The sequence below is a fragment of the Pteropus vampyrus genome, unplaced genomic scaffold, assembly GCF_000151845.1.
Source record: "Pteropus vampyrus isolate Shadow unplaced genomic scaffold, Pvam_2.0 Scaffold216, whole genome shotgun sequence".
Lineage (NCBI taxonomy): Eukaryota > Metazoa > Chordata > Mammalia > Chiroptera > Pteropodidae > Pteropus > Pteropus vampyrus.
The window spans coordinates 507,332-525,699 of record NW_011888997.1 but is presented as its reverse complement, the minus strand read 5'-3'; the positions used below and the strand labels follow the sequence as shown (position 1 = coordinate 525,699).

The 18,368-nt window shown below is 36.3% G+C and overlaps 1 pseudogene; it reads left to right on the top strand.

The window, feature by feature from the left end:
• The window catches only part of LOC105300639, a 504,401-nt pseudogene that overhangs the window by 163,865 nt on the left and 322,168 nt on the right, over nucleotides 1–18,368 (top strand).

The window sequence follows — 18,368 nt, the reverse complement described above, 5'->3', positions numbered from 1 at the left end:
TTCTTATGCCTCCTCTCTACCTCTATTACCTCTGTTCTTGTTTAGATCCATATTATCTTACATAGACTCCTTCTTGATATCCCTGAATCTTCTCTCAACTCACTTCAATCAGTTATACTGTCATTAAAATTAGTTTCTCACACATAAATCTGATGTCCATTATCCTTCTACTCCTTTTGTGATATGAAATGCCCTTCATGATTGGATTCCTACTTGTCTTTTGGGGCTCATATGTTTTCTCTTCTCCAACACAAACTTTTACTCCAATAATGCTTATAACATTTTTTTAGTTTCAACCTCTGTGCCTTAAATATTCTTGTTCTTCTCTCAGAAATTCTCCTGGCTATCTGAGTGGAAAACCTTCACTACTACTTTGAGCCTTCCTTAATTTTCCCGGGCAGACATAGTGATTCTTTGTCTGAGATTCTGCCATACTTTGTAAAATCTTTGAATAAAACAGTTATTTGGGAACATTGTAATTGTTCTTGAGTCTGTCTCCTCATTCAGTTTTGAGTATCCTAAGGAGAAAGACTTAGTGTTTTTTTCTTTATTTGTGTCCTAACAGTCTTTTAATAAATATTTGCTTACACACTAAATAAATAATAATGGCATTTTTTTATGAAAAGAATTTCCAAACCCTAATTAAAGTTTCTTAACTTTTCTCATAGCAGATTGCTTTGACCCAAAGTTCTTTAGGGAGTAAGAGAGAACAAAAGCAGAGGTATCTATTAAAAATGGTATTAAAAATTCTTTTCATGCTAATACACTCAAATTATGTCCCAGCAGTTTTGAAGAAGAGGTGGAATAGTTACAGTGTATTGTGGACAGAAAAAAGGCAAAAGTCCCCAAGTCAAGGTCAGTTCCTGGATCTCCAAAATCTATTGCTGCATTACAGATAATTCTGATTAATATAGTACTCATTTAGTATTTTTCTTACATTAATTTTTAAAATTAAAACTATTTATTTCTCCAGGGCATATTTTACATTAGATAAAAATGTTTCCACTTTAATTTTATGAGGACCTTTGGGTATGCATTGAAATTGTTGTGCAAGACTTACCTGTGACTGGTAAGCTCAGTTGTTTAGAGCTCTGATAATGAAGTCCTGAGTCTGTACCTACATGAACCAATTTATTTTGCATGATAGCATCATAGCACAGTAGTGAGGAGTGTGGGCTCTGAAGCTAACCTGCCTGTTTTAAATCCTGGCTCTGACACTTACCAGCTCCATGACATTGGGCAAAATATGTAACTTCTTTGTGCTTCAGTTTTCTTCTTTAACATGAAAGTAATTATGGGGGAGGAAGGAAGAGGTAGACAGGGTAAAGGAGGTCAAATATAGGGGAGATGGGAGAGGGCGAAGTGGGTAAAGGGGATCAAATATACGGTAGCTGAAGGAAACTGGACTCTGAGTGGTAATCACACAATAGAATATATAGATATCAAATTATAATGTACACCCCAAAATTATATAATTGTATTAGTCAATGTTACCCCAATAAACTTAAAAAATGAAAATAATTATAACAGTTAACTCACAAAGTTGTAATGAGGATTAAGTGAATATCAATATATTTTGAAGTTTTGGTACATTTCCTGGTACTCAAAAAATGGCTAGCCATTGTTGTTATTGTAATTATTCAATAGCTAGAAACTATATTTTTCAGCATTATATTCAATTCTGTTACTACTTGTTTTTCCCTATTCAAAGATGATGATGATATTGAATGGAACAAGTCTTTGCTTTAGGCTCAAACTCACTTCTGTTTTCTTGGCAATGGTCAGTAAACCCGTGTACCAACATTGATGGAAGTGAGAGAGTGTGGATAAATTAGTATGAACTGCTAACAGTTACTGAAAAACCAACTCAAAGAGCACAAAGGGACAAATGTGTAAGTTTTTGAATACAAATGAGTTTTTTCCTTAGAAAAAGTTGATTAAATAGCCTGCTGATTTCTCTCTGGCCTTTGGGTAGCATACTTTTTTTTTTTTTTTTTTTAATGTGCTGAATATTTTCTGTTTTCTAATTTAAAGGGTACTTGTTAAAGCAGTCTACATTTCATCATTAAGAGCTTTTTCTCAGCGAAAGATTTCACGTTATTAGAAACACTTCTGGGCAGTTAAGAAAGAGGGCTGCCTGAGTTCATCCACTTGACAGGGGTTTTATTTATTTTTTTTAAAGTTAGTTAGAGCTATAATTATTTAATTGCTTGACGTTTGTCAAAATATTGCGGATTAGCCTTCTAGGAATTCCACATACTTTAATGATTGACAACAAAGCAAGCAGAGAAGCAGCACAACATCTGTCCACATGAAAATTACTTATTTGATATAGTCCTTTTCAACCAGTTTCCACACAGAAAAGTCTATATAGAAAGGCTATGGGGGGAAAAGAAAACCCCAGCAACAAGGACAATTGGATTTGAGAAATTTATATGTGATACAGAGAGTAGGAAAGGTCTCCTTTTAATATATTTAATGCATGTATTTGGTTAAAGATGTGATCTTTAGTACTTTATTCATTTTTACAACTCTAATCTTTAGTATTTTATTAATTTCTACAATTCTATATTAGACAATATAGAATTTTCTTCTTTGTGTATATTCAACCATCTCCAAATGGTAGGCTTCTTGAAGATTGAAGGAATCATGTGGCTCAAATATGTTACATTTCCAGATAAGTGTGTGGGAGGATTACAGAGAATATGATGGGTGTTGATTCCTTATAAGACACACTTGCCAACGAATAGCAAATGCAAAGCAGATTTGTAAAAAGGTGTTACCATTTTCCACCATTTAGCTAGTAAATAGGTTCCTTCTTGGGTGAATAATCATTCCTTTTAGTAACTGATAAAAAAAACTTATACAAAAATCCTACTCTCTGACATCTGCTTCGTATATTTTTCTCTAAGTAAGAAATGTTTGTTGTGTGATGTGTGTGTGTGTGTGTGTGTGTGTGTGTGTGTGTGTGTGTGTGTGTTGGAATGGGTCTCAAAATCTCATGTAGATGAGAATTATTTAGGAAGCTTGTTAAAAATTCAGATTTGTAGATCCTACCTCCAGAAACTAATTCAGTTGCTTCAGTCTTTAATCTGCAGATAATTCTGATGGAGGAGATTGATAGACCACAATTTCAGAAAAACTTGTTTATGGGCTAGAGATAGAGAAACTGAATAATTTCAAATGAAAAAGACAAGTGATCATTTGGTTGCTTTGTGGAAACAATGCTAGTTCCTGAGGATACAAAGACAAATGAAATGCCTTCACAGAAGGTGTAAAGTTTGAGCTGTGATCACTTTTGGTAGCATTGGTAGGAAAATAAAGCCCTATCCAGTTATTTAGAGTTATTTAGTAAAAGCAGAATAACTCCAGTGGCTTTCTCAAACAGGATCTCAGCAATATTCCTACCCCTTTTCAATCACAGCTGTGATTAATTTTCAAATTGTAGGCATTTCATATTATAACACCACCCATGTTAAACTTGAATACAATTACTGTAGGTTGACTAATGAATTTACTTGATTTCATTTTCCACATTTTGAGTTAATGCCTCATTATAGAAATTTATGTAAAATAAAACAAATTAACATTTTAAGCCAAGAACACTCTTCTCCTTTAAAAGAAAAAGAGTTAAAAGAGTAAATGCAATCAAGTTCAAGAAAATGAACATCAGGGAAACATGAATGCCACATATGGTCTCCTTCTGGGGAAGCTTCTCTGAGAGCCATTTGAAGGAACTCCCGGTATGGAAACACAACCTGAAAATTCAAAGCAGTACTCTACGCCTTCATCAAAGTTCAAGAAGCATTGCAGAGCTGATGAATGATTTTTCTGTTGGTTGAAGACCAACATCTTGATGTTTTAAACTTACTTTAAAAATTAAAGACAGGAAGAAAAAGAAATAATGAGGAAATTTTTGTAGACTGGTGAACAACTTTCCAGAAAAGTTTATAGTTCTATTACTGTCTTTGGAGAAAAGAGGTCTGAGAAGCACTGGTCTTCTTTATTTTCTCTGCTATTTACTCTAAATATTACATATTTATACTTACTGTTTGAGGAAAAAATTCTTTGAGTCTTAGTCTCTTTATTTCAAGAAATGTAAATTTCCAATATAATTTCCTTCTTCCTAAACTAGTTAAGATAAACATCAACTAGACTGAAAAATAGCCCTCAGTAGAAGAACTTATTCTCTAGTATAATATGAGTCAGAGAGTACCATTTACATGTAGTCAGTATGTCCACTTATTAGTTAATAATTATTGGGTATTTACTATAACCTCAATTCTGTGACACAAGAATATATTTCTTTTCCAACTATTCTACACTTAGTTGAGCAGAAATGTCATGAAACATAAGAAGTAACTAACAGTTAACTAAAAAAAAAAAAAAAAGCCAAATATCACAGGAATGATGCAGATGATAAGAAACCACATTTGCTGAGAAGAGAAGACCAAGGGAGTTCTTGGGATATCTGAGAATATGCAGCGGGGCAGCAGAAAGCTCTAACCTCACCCTGAAGGACAAAGTAGAATTATATATATAGAAAGAAGTTTGTGGGAAAAGTCAGGGGATAGAATAAGACATTTACAGATGTGTGAAAAAATATAAGAATGAGGCTGAAATTTTATAAGTTGAGTCCAAAAAATTAGAGATGAAAACTTAAAGTTGGAGAGAATAAAGTAGGGACAGACTGAAGAGAACTTTGAATACTATGCTAGTGAGTTTGAATTCATTCTACAATAAATATAGATATTCTAAAGGTTTTTGAATATTGGAGTGATATGAGTATAATGGTGTTTCAGGAACATTGATCTGGAAACCATGTACAGGTTGCATTCAACTGTAGCCATTGCAGTTAATTGCTTCTAAACTCTTGTTTCCATGGCTCTATAAATATATATTTTCATGTTACACCATAAAACAGTAACTTTAACATATATGGTGAACATTTATTGAGTGCTTGCTATATTACAGGTATTCTTCTAGGTACTGGAGTCACAGTGGTGAAAAAGATAAAGCCCCTGTTCTCATTAAGCTTATATTCTAATGGGAAAGACAGACTAGAATAAAATAAAATCAATATACAGGATATAGCATAGACTTCAATAGTGATGTGTTATGAAGAAAATATAGGAAATTTGTAACTAGAGAGTGATAGGATTGAAAGGGAACAGTTTAGGTGGGTGTAGTCAGGGAAGGGCTCTCTGAGGATTTGGTGTCTGAGTGTGTACCTGAACGAGGAGGAGGAAGCCACGACAAGAATTGGAGGTCACGTGTTGCAGGCTTTTGATTTCGTTCTATGTGTGAAAGAAAGCAATTGTATGGCTTTATTTGTTTATTTTTTTAGCAAAATGACATAAACTGACTTACACTTTAAGAAGATCACTCTGACAATTTTTTTTTTTTTTTTTGAGAATAGATTGTTTTGAGGGGTTGGGTGGAGAACAAGGAAAGAAGTAGGAACAGTTTGGATGCTCTCATAAAGGCCCATTAAAAGATGGTGAGGAGTCATTAAGATAAGGATTTTTTTTTTGAAGATAGGACCAATAAGACTTCCTGATGGTATAATTGGGAGGACCTATAATTTTATCATCCAAGGTGGGATCCTTTTGGGTGTGAAAGAGAACACTTTTAAAATTATGCCAGGACAGGTACAAACTGGGACTGTCTCAAGCAAACTAGCATATATGAAATGAGAGGGAAAAAAAATACAGAGGGCCCCAAAATGATATGTAGGTGTAGGTGAACAGTAACAGGGCCACAGCAGGATATGTAGGGCCCTGGACAAATATTTTGGTGGAGTTCTTTTCTATAGAAACAGTTTGGTCAAAAAATATCTTACAAAATTTACGAGTCCATAAGCAGTATGATTTATTGATGAAGATCTAGAATAATGAGTAGAGAAGAGAAAGTCACTTCTTTGTTTATTGTTCAGTAAGTGTATGTGTAGATTCTTCTACAGAGTTTAGGTACCATCTCTTCCTATTCAGGTTCAAGAACCATCTCCTTGTGTTCTTTTTTAATTTTTCCCCGCTTTAATTCCACTTCCCATGCAACTTCCACCCCTGACCTATGGATGTTGCTGTCTCCCCTTAGGAACTGGATTTCTGAAGGCGGGGTGTCTCCTCCTACATGTTTGTGGTACACCACCGGGGCCTGGCGTTCCCAGGGCCTTGCACCCCCGGTGCACTCGGGGGGGCCTGGTGCATCCGGAGTCTGGCGCACCCAGAGTATGGTCCCTGGCTCCACCTGAGGTGCAAACTCAGGACCTTCTGCATGTAAAGAAGACATCCTAACCACTACACTACGGAGCCACCCCTCCTTGTGTTCTTTATTGTCAAATGTGCCATCCCTGGCTAATTTTCTACCTCTTGTTATATTAATTTCCTAGGGCTGCCATAACAAATTACCACAAACTGGGTGGTTTGATACAACTGAAGTTTATTCTCTCACAGTTCTGAAGGCTAGAATTCTCAAATCATGGTGTTGGCAGGTCCACAGTCCTTCTGAAGGCTCCAGGGAAGACTCTCTCCTTACCTCTTCCTAGCATCTGATGGTTCCTGGAAATCTTTGGCTATTCTTGGCTCGTAGCTGCATCACTTCAATCTCTGCTTCCATGTTAACATGGCCTTTTTTTTTTCTGTATATATCTCAGTGTGTCCTTTCCTCTTCTTGAAAGGATGCCAGCCATTGCATATAAGCTTCTCAGCCCCCTAATCTAATGTGACCTTATCTTGACTTAAGTAATTATGCCTCCCGAGACTTTACTTCCAAATAAAGTCTCATTCTGAGGTTCTAGGTGGAACCCAGAATTTTTGAGGTGCACTATTCAGCTTATTACACCTACCAGGGGCTGCGGGGTTAGGGAAATGAGGCAGTGTTGGTCAAAGAGTATAAGATGAGCAAGTTCTTGAAACCTACTGTCCAGCATGGTGATGAGAGTTATCAATACTGTATTGTATACTCGAAATTGCTAAGAGAGTAGATTTCAAGTGTTCTTACTATAGAGTGTGATCTCTTTTCACATTGACCACATCGCTACTTTCCGCGTGCCACCAGAAATGGGAAGGAGTGGCAAGGGACCTATAATTGCAGTGAGAGGAATGATTCTATTCACATAAAGAGCCTCTGTCCCTCATCCAGTATGGCTTAAGGCTGACCTGGGAGAGCATGGCATTACCACATTGACCAGGGGCAAAGACATCAATTGGAAAGGCCTATTTAAGTGTAACAAAGCAAAAGTCTTGAAATTCTTCAGTGCCGATGCATTCAAATACATTCAGATGCATTCAGATGCATTCAGAAGAATGTTGAACCTGTGGAAGGGGTGGGGTAATAGCCTGGGTGCCAGCGGTAGATGAGAGTGAGCACAGGGTTAAGAACATTTGCAACTACTGCTACCCATCCCCCTCACTCCAGTGCTATTGGCTAGAGGCAGCATCACAGTCAGAGATGGACAGGTGGAATCCTACAAATGGGTCCCCACATGGCTTAAGCCCAAGGGATTTTGAGTCTTGAGCTCTAGGGAGAGAATGTGGAATGGTAGGCAGGCAGCCTGTGAGTTGGCCCTCATTGGTCCCCACCTTCTGATATTGATGCTCTTGAGTAATTAGTCACCTCCCTGTGAGTATGGGCTGGACTCAATGACCTGCTTCTAATGAGCAGAATATGACACAAATAATGGTCTGTCACTTCTGAGGTTGGGTTATACAAAGACTGTAGCTTCTGCCGTAGGCACTCTCTCTAGCTCTCAGAATTTTCAGCCTGGGGAAAGTCAACTGCCATGTCGTAAGGCAGGCCTGGAGAGTGGCCCATGTGGTGAGAGAGCAAGGCCTACCAATAGCCATGTGAGTGAGCTTGGAAGCACATCCTTCAGCCCCAGTCAGGTCTTCAGATCATTGCAGTTTTATGAGAGACCTTGAGCCAGAGGCACTCAGCTAAGCTCTTCTCAGACTCATGATTCACAGAAACTGAAATAATGAATGTCTGTTGTTTTAAGCCACTAAATTTGGGGTAATTTATTCCACGCCAATAAATAACTAATACAGGTGGAGATAAAACTTGTGTATAGATAGTATTCAAAATTCTGGGGCTAGATGAGATACCTAGGAAAAGTGCATAATTAAAGAGGAAGGTCAAAGACAAAACCTGGAGGCACCAAGGTCAGAAGTGAGAGAGGAACCAGCAGAGAGGACTCCAAAGAAGTGGCCAATGAGGTAGAGGAAAAACCAGGGTAATATGGGACCTCAAAGCCCAGTGAAGAATGTGATTTAAGAAGAGAGGAGGTTTTTTTATTTTTATTTTTTGGTTGTTTGTTTTGTTTTTGTTTTTTAAAGAGGTTGAATAGGATGAGAATTGAAAGTTGACTAATTTTTGGTAAAATAGAGATGGTTGGAGACCTTGACAAGAGCAGTTTCAGTAGAGTGATGAGAAGAAAGCCTGCTCAAAGTGGGTTAATAAGAGAATGAGAGGTTAGGAAGTGGAGAGGGCACATAAAAGCAGTGCATTCAAGGAGATTAGTTGTCATAAGAAATAGAGGCAATGGGAATATTGTCACATATAAGACAGCATAGCAACTGGAATGAGGCATGGGGTTAGAGGAGAGTAATTTAAAGATGGGACCTATTACAGTATCTTTAAATTTAGATGAGAAAGTGTTAGTAAACAGGAAAAAATGATGTAGGAGACAGTGATAGAGGATGGTTTCACAAGCATGTTTTGACTAGAGTAGGGAGGAGAGGATGCATCCAGAGTACAAGGAAGGATTGGCTTTAGAGAGCATTCAGTTATTGTTTTCCAGGTTTATGAGAGAAGACAGATTATAGGTACAGATGTACATAAGCTGGTATAAATGGGTGGTGGGAAATGGTGTAGTTCTCTTTTGATTCCTATTATTTTTTTCACCGAAATAAGGGAAATGGGTGAGGAAAAGCTGGTGGAAGTCTGAAGAGAAGGAAGGTGTAAAATGTCAAGTTGTTGAGGGGAAGAGCAAAGTATCTAGAAAAAGCTAAATGTATTGCCGAGATTTATAGTCAAAAATGTAAAGCAAGGCAAGTCTGCATGGTTATCATTGCTAAAAATATTGTGTTTGTTTGTATTATTTTCTTCCCTCTAAAGGACTGGTTGCTCTGATGCAGCCATGGAATAGGAAGAGGAGTGGAGTCAACCAGGGCTTGGTGTTTGCTATGGGAATATGGCACAGGAAGAAAGGGGCAAGGGATTGGAGTGTATTTGTAATCAGTGATTATTACAGTGGTTCACTGTATTGTGAATAGGTAGGCGAGTCACTTAAAACATGTGTAATAACTACAAGGTTATAGACTAAACTTCATGAGAAGCTTGTTGACTTTATTATTTCATATTTATCCATCCAAAATTCCATCAGCATTTGTTCATGATGGTGAGGAAATGTGAGTGGATTACTTTAAGTCTATTAGCTCTTCTAGAAGAATCCCTCATTGACCAAATACTGGTAACTTGGATTTCTCTTGTGAAGGGCAACACTTAGCATTATTTGGTTAATAGTTACAAAGCCTTTTAAAGATAGGTAAAGCGAGTCTCCTAATTATTCCGCAAATTTCTTTTTGTTACATATGTGAAGTGGAAATGATCCTGAGAGTATCTTCTTTACCAGTTTGGGTAATTGAACACAAAGTGATTGATTAGATAGCATGAGAGATTATTCACTTAGCAACTCATTAATTAAGAGTTAATTAAGAGTGGCCTTTAAAAATAGAAATAGTAAACTGAGCCAGAGAGATTATTAGCCAAAAGTTTTTTGAGACAAAGAAGGAAAACAGAGATAATTAAATATAACATATAATCATGTTTGTAGTATGTAGGTTAAAGCTTGCTAGAGCAAATATTTCTCTGATAGGTTCTTCCCAGAGGAAAACAAATTCTAAGTCCTAGCTTTGGATTGCAGCACTATTATTACAATGCCAAATAAAATTACAATGCAACCAATTAATTTTAGGAATTCCATAGGGTTTATTGTCATAGAGTTTCTAGTAAAATATAAACATGGAACTACAATAGCTACTATTATTATTTTGTTACTTAATGCCATGAATGAAATTAGCCTAAAATTAAACAGTAAGCATGAATTTCAGAAATACTATTTAATATTATTCTTAATCGACCTTGTTGCCATAGAAATAAAAAGAAAGACAATGTTAGTGATAATAATTAAAAATTTTATGTTCTAGAATAAAAATATTCTTCCTTGGAAGGACGAAATACATGGAATAGATGTGTGTTTCATTCCATACAAGGATAGAGTAGAGGTCTTTCTCCTCTGCCTCCCCTTCTCCTTCTTTACCTCTTCTGCCTTTTATTATTATTATTGAAATAAACCAGGTGTGAAATCTTTATCGAGATGCATATGCATCAATTAAAAATTGTTACTAATTAACCTATACCCTCTAATACACCAAGAAAAATCTTGGCTACTCTGAGAATGCTTAAAAATTTAGGAAGCGGCTATATTTGTAGGGATGTAATTTACTATTAATTTATTTTTAAGTGGCTATATTTGTAGGGATGTAATTTACTATTAATTTATTTCAATGAAAAACAGAATTTTAAAAAAATTTTAACATACACGAAGATGTCCTTAACCATATCCAATTTTTTACAGAAAAATATCAAAAATGCCTTTGGGTTTTAGTGGACTAGAAGTTTAAGAGTTGTCAAATGGTGTTAAAACTTTTAGGTGGGTATACTAAAATTTCTTTAACAAGACACAGGCATGAAATTTCAAACATGAAATGGTTAGAAACATTGATTGTTAGAATCAAAGTGTATTCTATTTTTTAAAATTCTTATGAATAGTTTAGAAATGCTATCACAGCACATTAAATGTTATTAAACTGATTATCCCACAGTTAATTATGCCTAATGCAAAGTGAGAGTTTACTGCAACTGATTATAATTGGATATATTTGGCTGCTGCAGTTAGAATTTGTAATGGTGCAAGGTTGATATCTTAGCTTGGTACGGAAAAGGGAAAAGCTTTGGTAATGAAATTATACCAATAATTAGGTCATGGATTTACTGCTAAAAGCATTACAGTCAAGCAATTCTATATATCTCTCAGGACTGAATGCATACACACGTATTTATTTGCAAAACATATAACCAAAGTCATTAAATTGCTGAAGCATATATTTTTTCTTTGCTACTTGATTTTTGTATCATTCTTTTGCAGGCTCTTTGAAATCACTGAATTGAGGGGTATAACCAGAAGTCTTTTTTTTTTTTTTTCAATTTTAATTAGCTTCGAGTATACAGTACATTGATTAGATGTTTATATAGGTTATAAAATGATCCCCCTAATTGCTCCTTCTCTCCTCTGGTTTTCCACCTAGCCAATACATTAATGCTAAATACATTCCCTATGCCATACTCCCCATCCCCCTGACCATCTATTAACTACTAATTTGTACTTCTTTAACCCTTCACCCCATTCTCACAACCTCCCAACCCGCCTCCCCTCTGTCCGTCACCAAATTGTGACCAGAAGTCTTTATCCAAAATTGCAAGACCAATTGAAATTGTTAGTAGATTAATATCAAACTTAGTTGTATATTTTTCTTTAGTCTGGGCATCTATGCAAACAGAAGTCTAAGTAAGCAAATTATATGAAAAGAGTTACAGAATAGTGCATCTTGATTTTCTTTGCACAGCATAATAAATGCTTTCCATAAGGATGTCGGTATATCCTTCAGCTTTTTTGTAGTCAATAATAGGAAGCTTTTTAAAAAAATTCATTTGCTCAGCTTGAAAACTGTGGATTTTTATTATACATGTATAATTTATTTATTATACACAGTATAATAAAATATCTTTTTATGTGCTGGGAGCAAATTCGCCTCAAAATTCACATCATGAAATACATGTAGAATTTTAATTTTTGATGCATAATTTAAATGAGATTTAACATTTTTATTTTATACGTTTAAGTATTTAAATTTTTCACAGCATTTTGCTTTTTATCCTGTTTAGTATTTTTATAACTGACTTGGATTATGGAAAAGATGTGTAGGTTCTGGGAAGAATAGTTAATATTTCAAATGGTAAAATAACAATTCAAAAATCTTACTAGATGGGAATCAATACTTTGTGATATAATAAGAATAAATATAAAGTCCAGCAGTTAGTCTAAAATTAACAGATATATGATGGAGAAGTCTTAGCTTTACAGAAAAATGTCAAAAATGCCTTTGGGTTTCAGTGAACCACAAGTTTAAGACTAGTCAAATGGTGCTAAAAGAGTTAAAACTGAGAGGATTGAACTGAGCTCAAGAATGGTTATATGAGACCTTGAGCTGTCTGGTGTTTGGATCATGTCCCCTGGCCTGTGTTAAGACCTGCATGCTCCAGGGACATTCCATCAGGGTGTCCATTAGAGTGAGATGAGAAGAGAAGTAGGGGACGGGCTTCCAGGGTAGTTGAAGTGAGCCTGGGCAGATGAAGGAGCCATTGGTAAGACCTGGCCTCTGAGGGAAAGCTGAGGTTACTGCACGTGCTTAGTCTGAAGAAGAGAAGACTTAATGGAGACTCAGCTGTGTGCAAAGTGTTGAAGACTATTATTTAGGAGTGAAAGTTAATTTATTTTTCAATATTCTAGAGAACCTAGAGGTGGAAGTAATAGGGACATTCGTGTTCAGTAGAAGAATCTTTTCCAAAATAAGAACCAACAGACATTGAGACCACCTATTTCCCAGTTAGTGAATTCCTTGACATCTGAAATGTGCAAGTAGGAACTGAATCTGTAAGGAACTGTATATAGAAGGGAGCTGGATTCTTAGGACCTCCCAAGTCCTTAGCTTCTTTACATTTCCTTCCTTAGGTTCTCTGGGCATTTTAGGAGGTTTATGTATTTATTTATCTATCTATCTATCTATCTATCTATCTATCTATCTATCTATCTATCTATCTATCTATCTATCTATTTATTTATTTATTGTATCCAACTGCACATAAAAGCATTCTGAAGTTAATCAGTATTCCATTTGGGAAAAGAGAAACAGAATTGTGAACTACTCAAGGCCAAAAGTGTACAACAAATGATGGAGGTTTTTAACTTGAGATTCTTCTATTTATTCCTGTGTACAATGCAGATTTCTGCTGGTGATTACTCTCACTTGCAACATTATAATTTACAGAATTGGGTAGAAATTATGAAACAGTAAAAGAAAGAAAACCCCAAAATGTTAAGATCCACATGAATTTTAATGATTTATTAGCATATTCATAAAGCTTGAATGTTAAATATAGCAAATTGATTGATGTGAGGCAAACTTCCAAGAAGAAAAAAAATGTTACTTTCTCTTTTCCCCTTCAGTTAACATCTGTTAAGTAGTGGAGATTCCAGTGAAAACACGAGAGAGGCTGAGTCTGTACCATTGACATGGGAGAAATAAGCTACCTGGGAACTAAGAAGAGGATGGAGGGATGACTTCAGCATGGTGAGCACAAATGGATTTTGGTCCTTTTGAGCAAGAGAAAGTAAAGTGAATTCCTATGGTTCCTGCAGTTAGTGGTAGTGTGGGGTGTTGGCCCTCAGTAGAATAACCTTTGGAGCCAAAGTACACGTGAAAGGAGAGAAGCAATGAAAACCATACATCCGAGAGAATGTCAGGGGAGGGTCATCTGAAGTATAAAAGGTCAAAGCCTTTGTGGCACAAATTGGGGCAGCTGAAGAAGTGGCAGTGGATAAAGCTTACATGGCAAGACCAGCTTTAGGAAAATGTGAGTGTGGAGGTATCAGCAGTTAGATACCTCTGTATGTGGTGGTGTTTCTGGCCACTGTCATCAGAACTGAAGAAAACTTACGAGTTTTGAGTTTCTTGAGGATCTGTTGGGAGCAGCTAACTCTGAGGAGAAAAAGAGTAACAGAGAGGTCCTACATTTGATTTACTAACAGTTTGCAGGTAGTGTGTGTTGGCAGGGGGCGGAGAGGGAGAGTACCCTTCAGAACAATTATTTAAGGAGTATCTGTAAAGCAAAACAAACATTATAAAATCAATAGAGCAAGTGTTCTCTCCCAATCAGTTCTTTAGGAAGAAGTGTCCGCATCTCCATTAACATCACTTCATCCCCAGTATTTAGTCCTCATCACAAGCCTGTTATCAGTCCCTTCTACCACTCTCTGATTAGGCCACATCATCCCTTGACAGGATCATTGCCATAACTTCTAGTTAACTCTCTCTAACTTGTTCTCTATCTTGAAGCCAAAGTGATCTTTTAAAAGATCTTTTAAAAAAGCAAAACAGATCATATCATCTTCATTCTTAATGAGCTTCATTGGTTTCTGTTTTCTTCTGAGAGTAACGACTAAGTCATTGTCATGGCCTACAAGACTTTATGTGATCTGGCCTTTTTTCCTTCCACTTTACTAGAGCTACTCTCTTTTTTTAAATTCTCTGCCTCCTGTAACATGTGGACTAACTGTTGCAAGAACAGCACAGATGAAACTCAGCTAGAGGACATGGAGAGATTTGGCAGTACTATTTGGGAGAGATATTGAGAGAATATATAAGGAAGAGAAGGGACCAGTAATACAACTGCAGCCAAGAACCATGGGATTCCTTCAGGGTTTGGCTCTTTAATAAAGCCTGGTTTCGGTATCAGTTGCTATTCCCCACAGGTTATAGGTTGAAAGTTCTATGAGCCCCTGCCTGTTCCTGAGGATCATGGGATTCCTTTCTGACCTTGGTGATAGTCTGCAGAATAAAAGATTGACCAGAGGTAAAAACTGAAGTCCTATATTAATTTCCATAAAAATTGAATTTTCAGAAACAAAAACTCCTTACCATGGCATTCAGTCAAGTGACAACAGAGCTAGCAATTCAGTATTCTTTTTAGAGAGTTGTGGTTGAACAAGTCTAATTCATCTGAACTTGGAAAGAAAGTATAAGAGTTGAGGGTATCTGTCAAAGGATAATGGGATGGTTTTCTGTATTAATTAAAATAACACTAGCTGCTGTAATAGAAAAACCTTGAAATCTCAGTGGTTTAATATAATAGGGATATGTTTCTTGCCCACACAAAATCCAAATCAAATGATTTTGGATGGCTTTCCACACAGAGATTTAGCAACTAAGGCATATTTCATTTTATGGCTTTTTGATCCCCCCGTAGACCTTGGAGTCCTAAAATTTCAGCCAGAAGATAAAGAAAGAGTGGTGGGGAAGGCACACTTGCTCTGTAATCACTTCCACCTGGAAGCGACTCACTTTGGCTCACATTCTGTTAGTGAAGACCATTCACAGGGCCCTATCTAGATACAAAGGGCCCTCGATGGGTAAATGCTTTTGAGAAACAACTCAACTCCCTGGCAGGAGACCATGTATTATTTACAATTACCAGCCCAGGAAGGCAGCCCACTCTCTTTAGCAATAATAACTTCTATAACAATTGACCCCCAAAAGCCGGGACTTGATTAATAACTGACAGCTTCCCTAATTTTTGTCCCCTTTTCCAACTCTGGACCAACCAGAGAAAGCCATCTATGCACCCCTAACCAATCCCGTAGGATGCCCAACTTCTGGGTAGCTCTCCTACAGCGTCCCCATGCCACAACCTCCAGGCAGGGCATTTCTTGAATTCTCTTTTTTCCATTTATAAAGCTTTCCCACTCTGACTGCTTTTGAGTCTCTGCCAAGTGATGGTGGCTGACTCCTTTGCCATAGCAAGTTCTGAATAAATAGCCTTTGTTTGTTCTCATTTGGATGGTCTTTGCTCATTTTTATATTACTAATGATTCTCTGATATTATATTCTAAAAATTGAAGTAACAAGAAGCCTAAGGACTAGTTGGTGTGCTACTAGCCCTTCCCAGCTTCTCAGTATTGTTATTATATCACTGTTTCCAACTTTTCAGGCTCATGGCATTAGAGGCACCAGGGGTAGTGGAAAGAGTCTGGGCCAGGAGGAAGGCCTGGATATGGCTCCTGGTTCGAAAACTTCCTGTTTGTGTGACTCTGACTGTGCCTTCAAGACTCCTCCTCATTCCTCAAATGAGAGTAGTACTACCTCACAGTGTTACTTTTTGGATTTAAAAATATTATGTATGGAAGAGTAGAAGTCAGTGCTTAAAGAGCTTTTTAAGTTGCTATTTGTTTTCATTTTTGCCTAACCATACTTACAAAGAACTTACCATGTGCCAGTCGCTATTCTAAATGCCTGGCAAATAACTTGCTTAATTCTCATAATATCCCTATGAAGTTTGTAGTAATATTATTTCCTTTTTAAAGATGTGGGAACTGAAGCTTGGAGAGATTAAAGAATCTTCCAGAGTGACACGACTAGTGAGTGTTTTGACGTGAAGTAGTGGTACAGTTTTTTCTTCATTGTTCTCATGCTTCATTCATTATAAATTCTCAGATTATTTATGAAAAATATGCTTGTCTCCACCACCTTTTATTTAAGCACAACTTTGGCTCAGATTCTACCAACCTTTCACTTCAGGGACTACTACTTTCTAAGTTGGCTTCCTCATTTGTAGTCTCTTTTGTCAAATGACAATAAAAATAAGATCTGTTTTATTCTTTCCATTAAAGGTAACTTTTTGGATACTTCCTAACAGTACTCAATTACTCTTGTTATCAAATTCCAAACTTTGTGCCCCTAAAACTTCTAACAATTGTATCTAAAATACATTGTGTGTTTATTAACGCTGGGCTTTGTGCTAAACCCATTATGTAGATGAACTCATTTAATCCTCTTTGAGTGGGGGCTATTATGAGCCCCACATTTCAGATGAGGGTATTGAGACTGAGAGAGACCAAATAACTAACTTGTAGCCAGTTGATTTAGGATGAGTCTATGAAATCTTAGAGTCCAGGCTCCTCACTTCTATTTTCTTTCTCCCTCACTGCCATTTATTTGCTTTGTGTCAATTTTGTGTAAAACTACTTATTTTATTTCCCACTTCACTTTCTTGAGTCTGTTTAAGATGTGTTATGTTTCATTCTTTAGTTCCTTCTTCTTAATCATTTTCCCTCTTTTCAATCAAATCAAATCCCCAACTTCCAAAACAGAGCTCTCATCTCAATTGCTTTGTGAAAGAATTCGTCCCAGGCTAATGATTTACATACATAATCAGTATCGTTTTGATGCATTTTCTCCCAGTCTTTTATCATTTAATTTATATCTGATCTTATGTAGGCATTCTGTTTCTTTTCTTTGTATTTCCTCACACTAGTTTATGTAGAATAGACAATAGTAACGTTGGGAAAACCTCTGCCAAGAATGGAGAATATTTTCATGAATCCTCGTAGTTCTAAATTCTACATTCTAAATTCATTCCTGTTCTTGAGAGTCAAGAACTAAGAGATCTTTGTATGACAGGTGCTGTGGAAACACTATCATTAATTTCTACTAATTCTTTTTCCTGAGAGGGAGAAAAACAGCAAGTCAGCTTCTCTTTTAACTATCTTCATATCTTTATCTTACTCATTGCCTGCACTTACACTTTGGTACTCAACTAGGAAAAAAAGTATACCATTATATACTCTGTCAATCACAGCTCCTTCTTTTCATCTTGCATTTGCCCCTCCCATTTTTCTAATCACAGTGTTTATATAAGCTACACAGAACCACATTCATTTACACATGGCCTCATTTCACATAAATGTGTCATCCATTTATATATAGTTATACAAAACACGTAATTGCTTTCATAGATACATAGATGCACACAGTCATTGGATGGAGGAGGAAGTGGCTAGTAAGCCGAGAGGATGCATGGTTTAGTAAAGGGAAGAGATAGTAGGTCCAAAGGAGCCCATTTCTGTTCCCCTTTTTAGGATTGAGTCCTCCCTTGGCTTTCATGTTTTATTGTTTTTATTTAATATCACATTTGTCCTACTCTATTTTGTATCGAAGTTCTATGTACACCTCTCTTTTATGAACAGGTGATTTTATAGGCCTGTGCTATCCGATATGGTGACCACTAGCCACTATGGTCATTGAGCACTTATAATGTGGCTAGTCCTAACTGAATGTACTGTAAGCCTAAAATACACTCCAAATTTTGAAGGCTTGATAAGAAAAAAATAATGTAAATTACCTCTTTAATAATTTTTATATTGAACACATTGAAATAGTTTTTTTATATATGTAGTTAAAATGTATTATTTAAATTTACCTGTTTCTATGTACTTTTAAATTATAGCTACTAGAAAAATCAAAACTACATTTTTCTTTCAGTCGTGGCTTTTGTGTTTCTATTGGAGAGTGCTGTTACTGACGGTAGTGATTGTGTAATTTTCAAACTTTCATAAAATGTCGGATGTCATTTTCGGGCAGTAGATGATAAATATTTGTTGAAATTGAGAGAGTAGATTGTGAGCTTGGTGA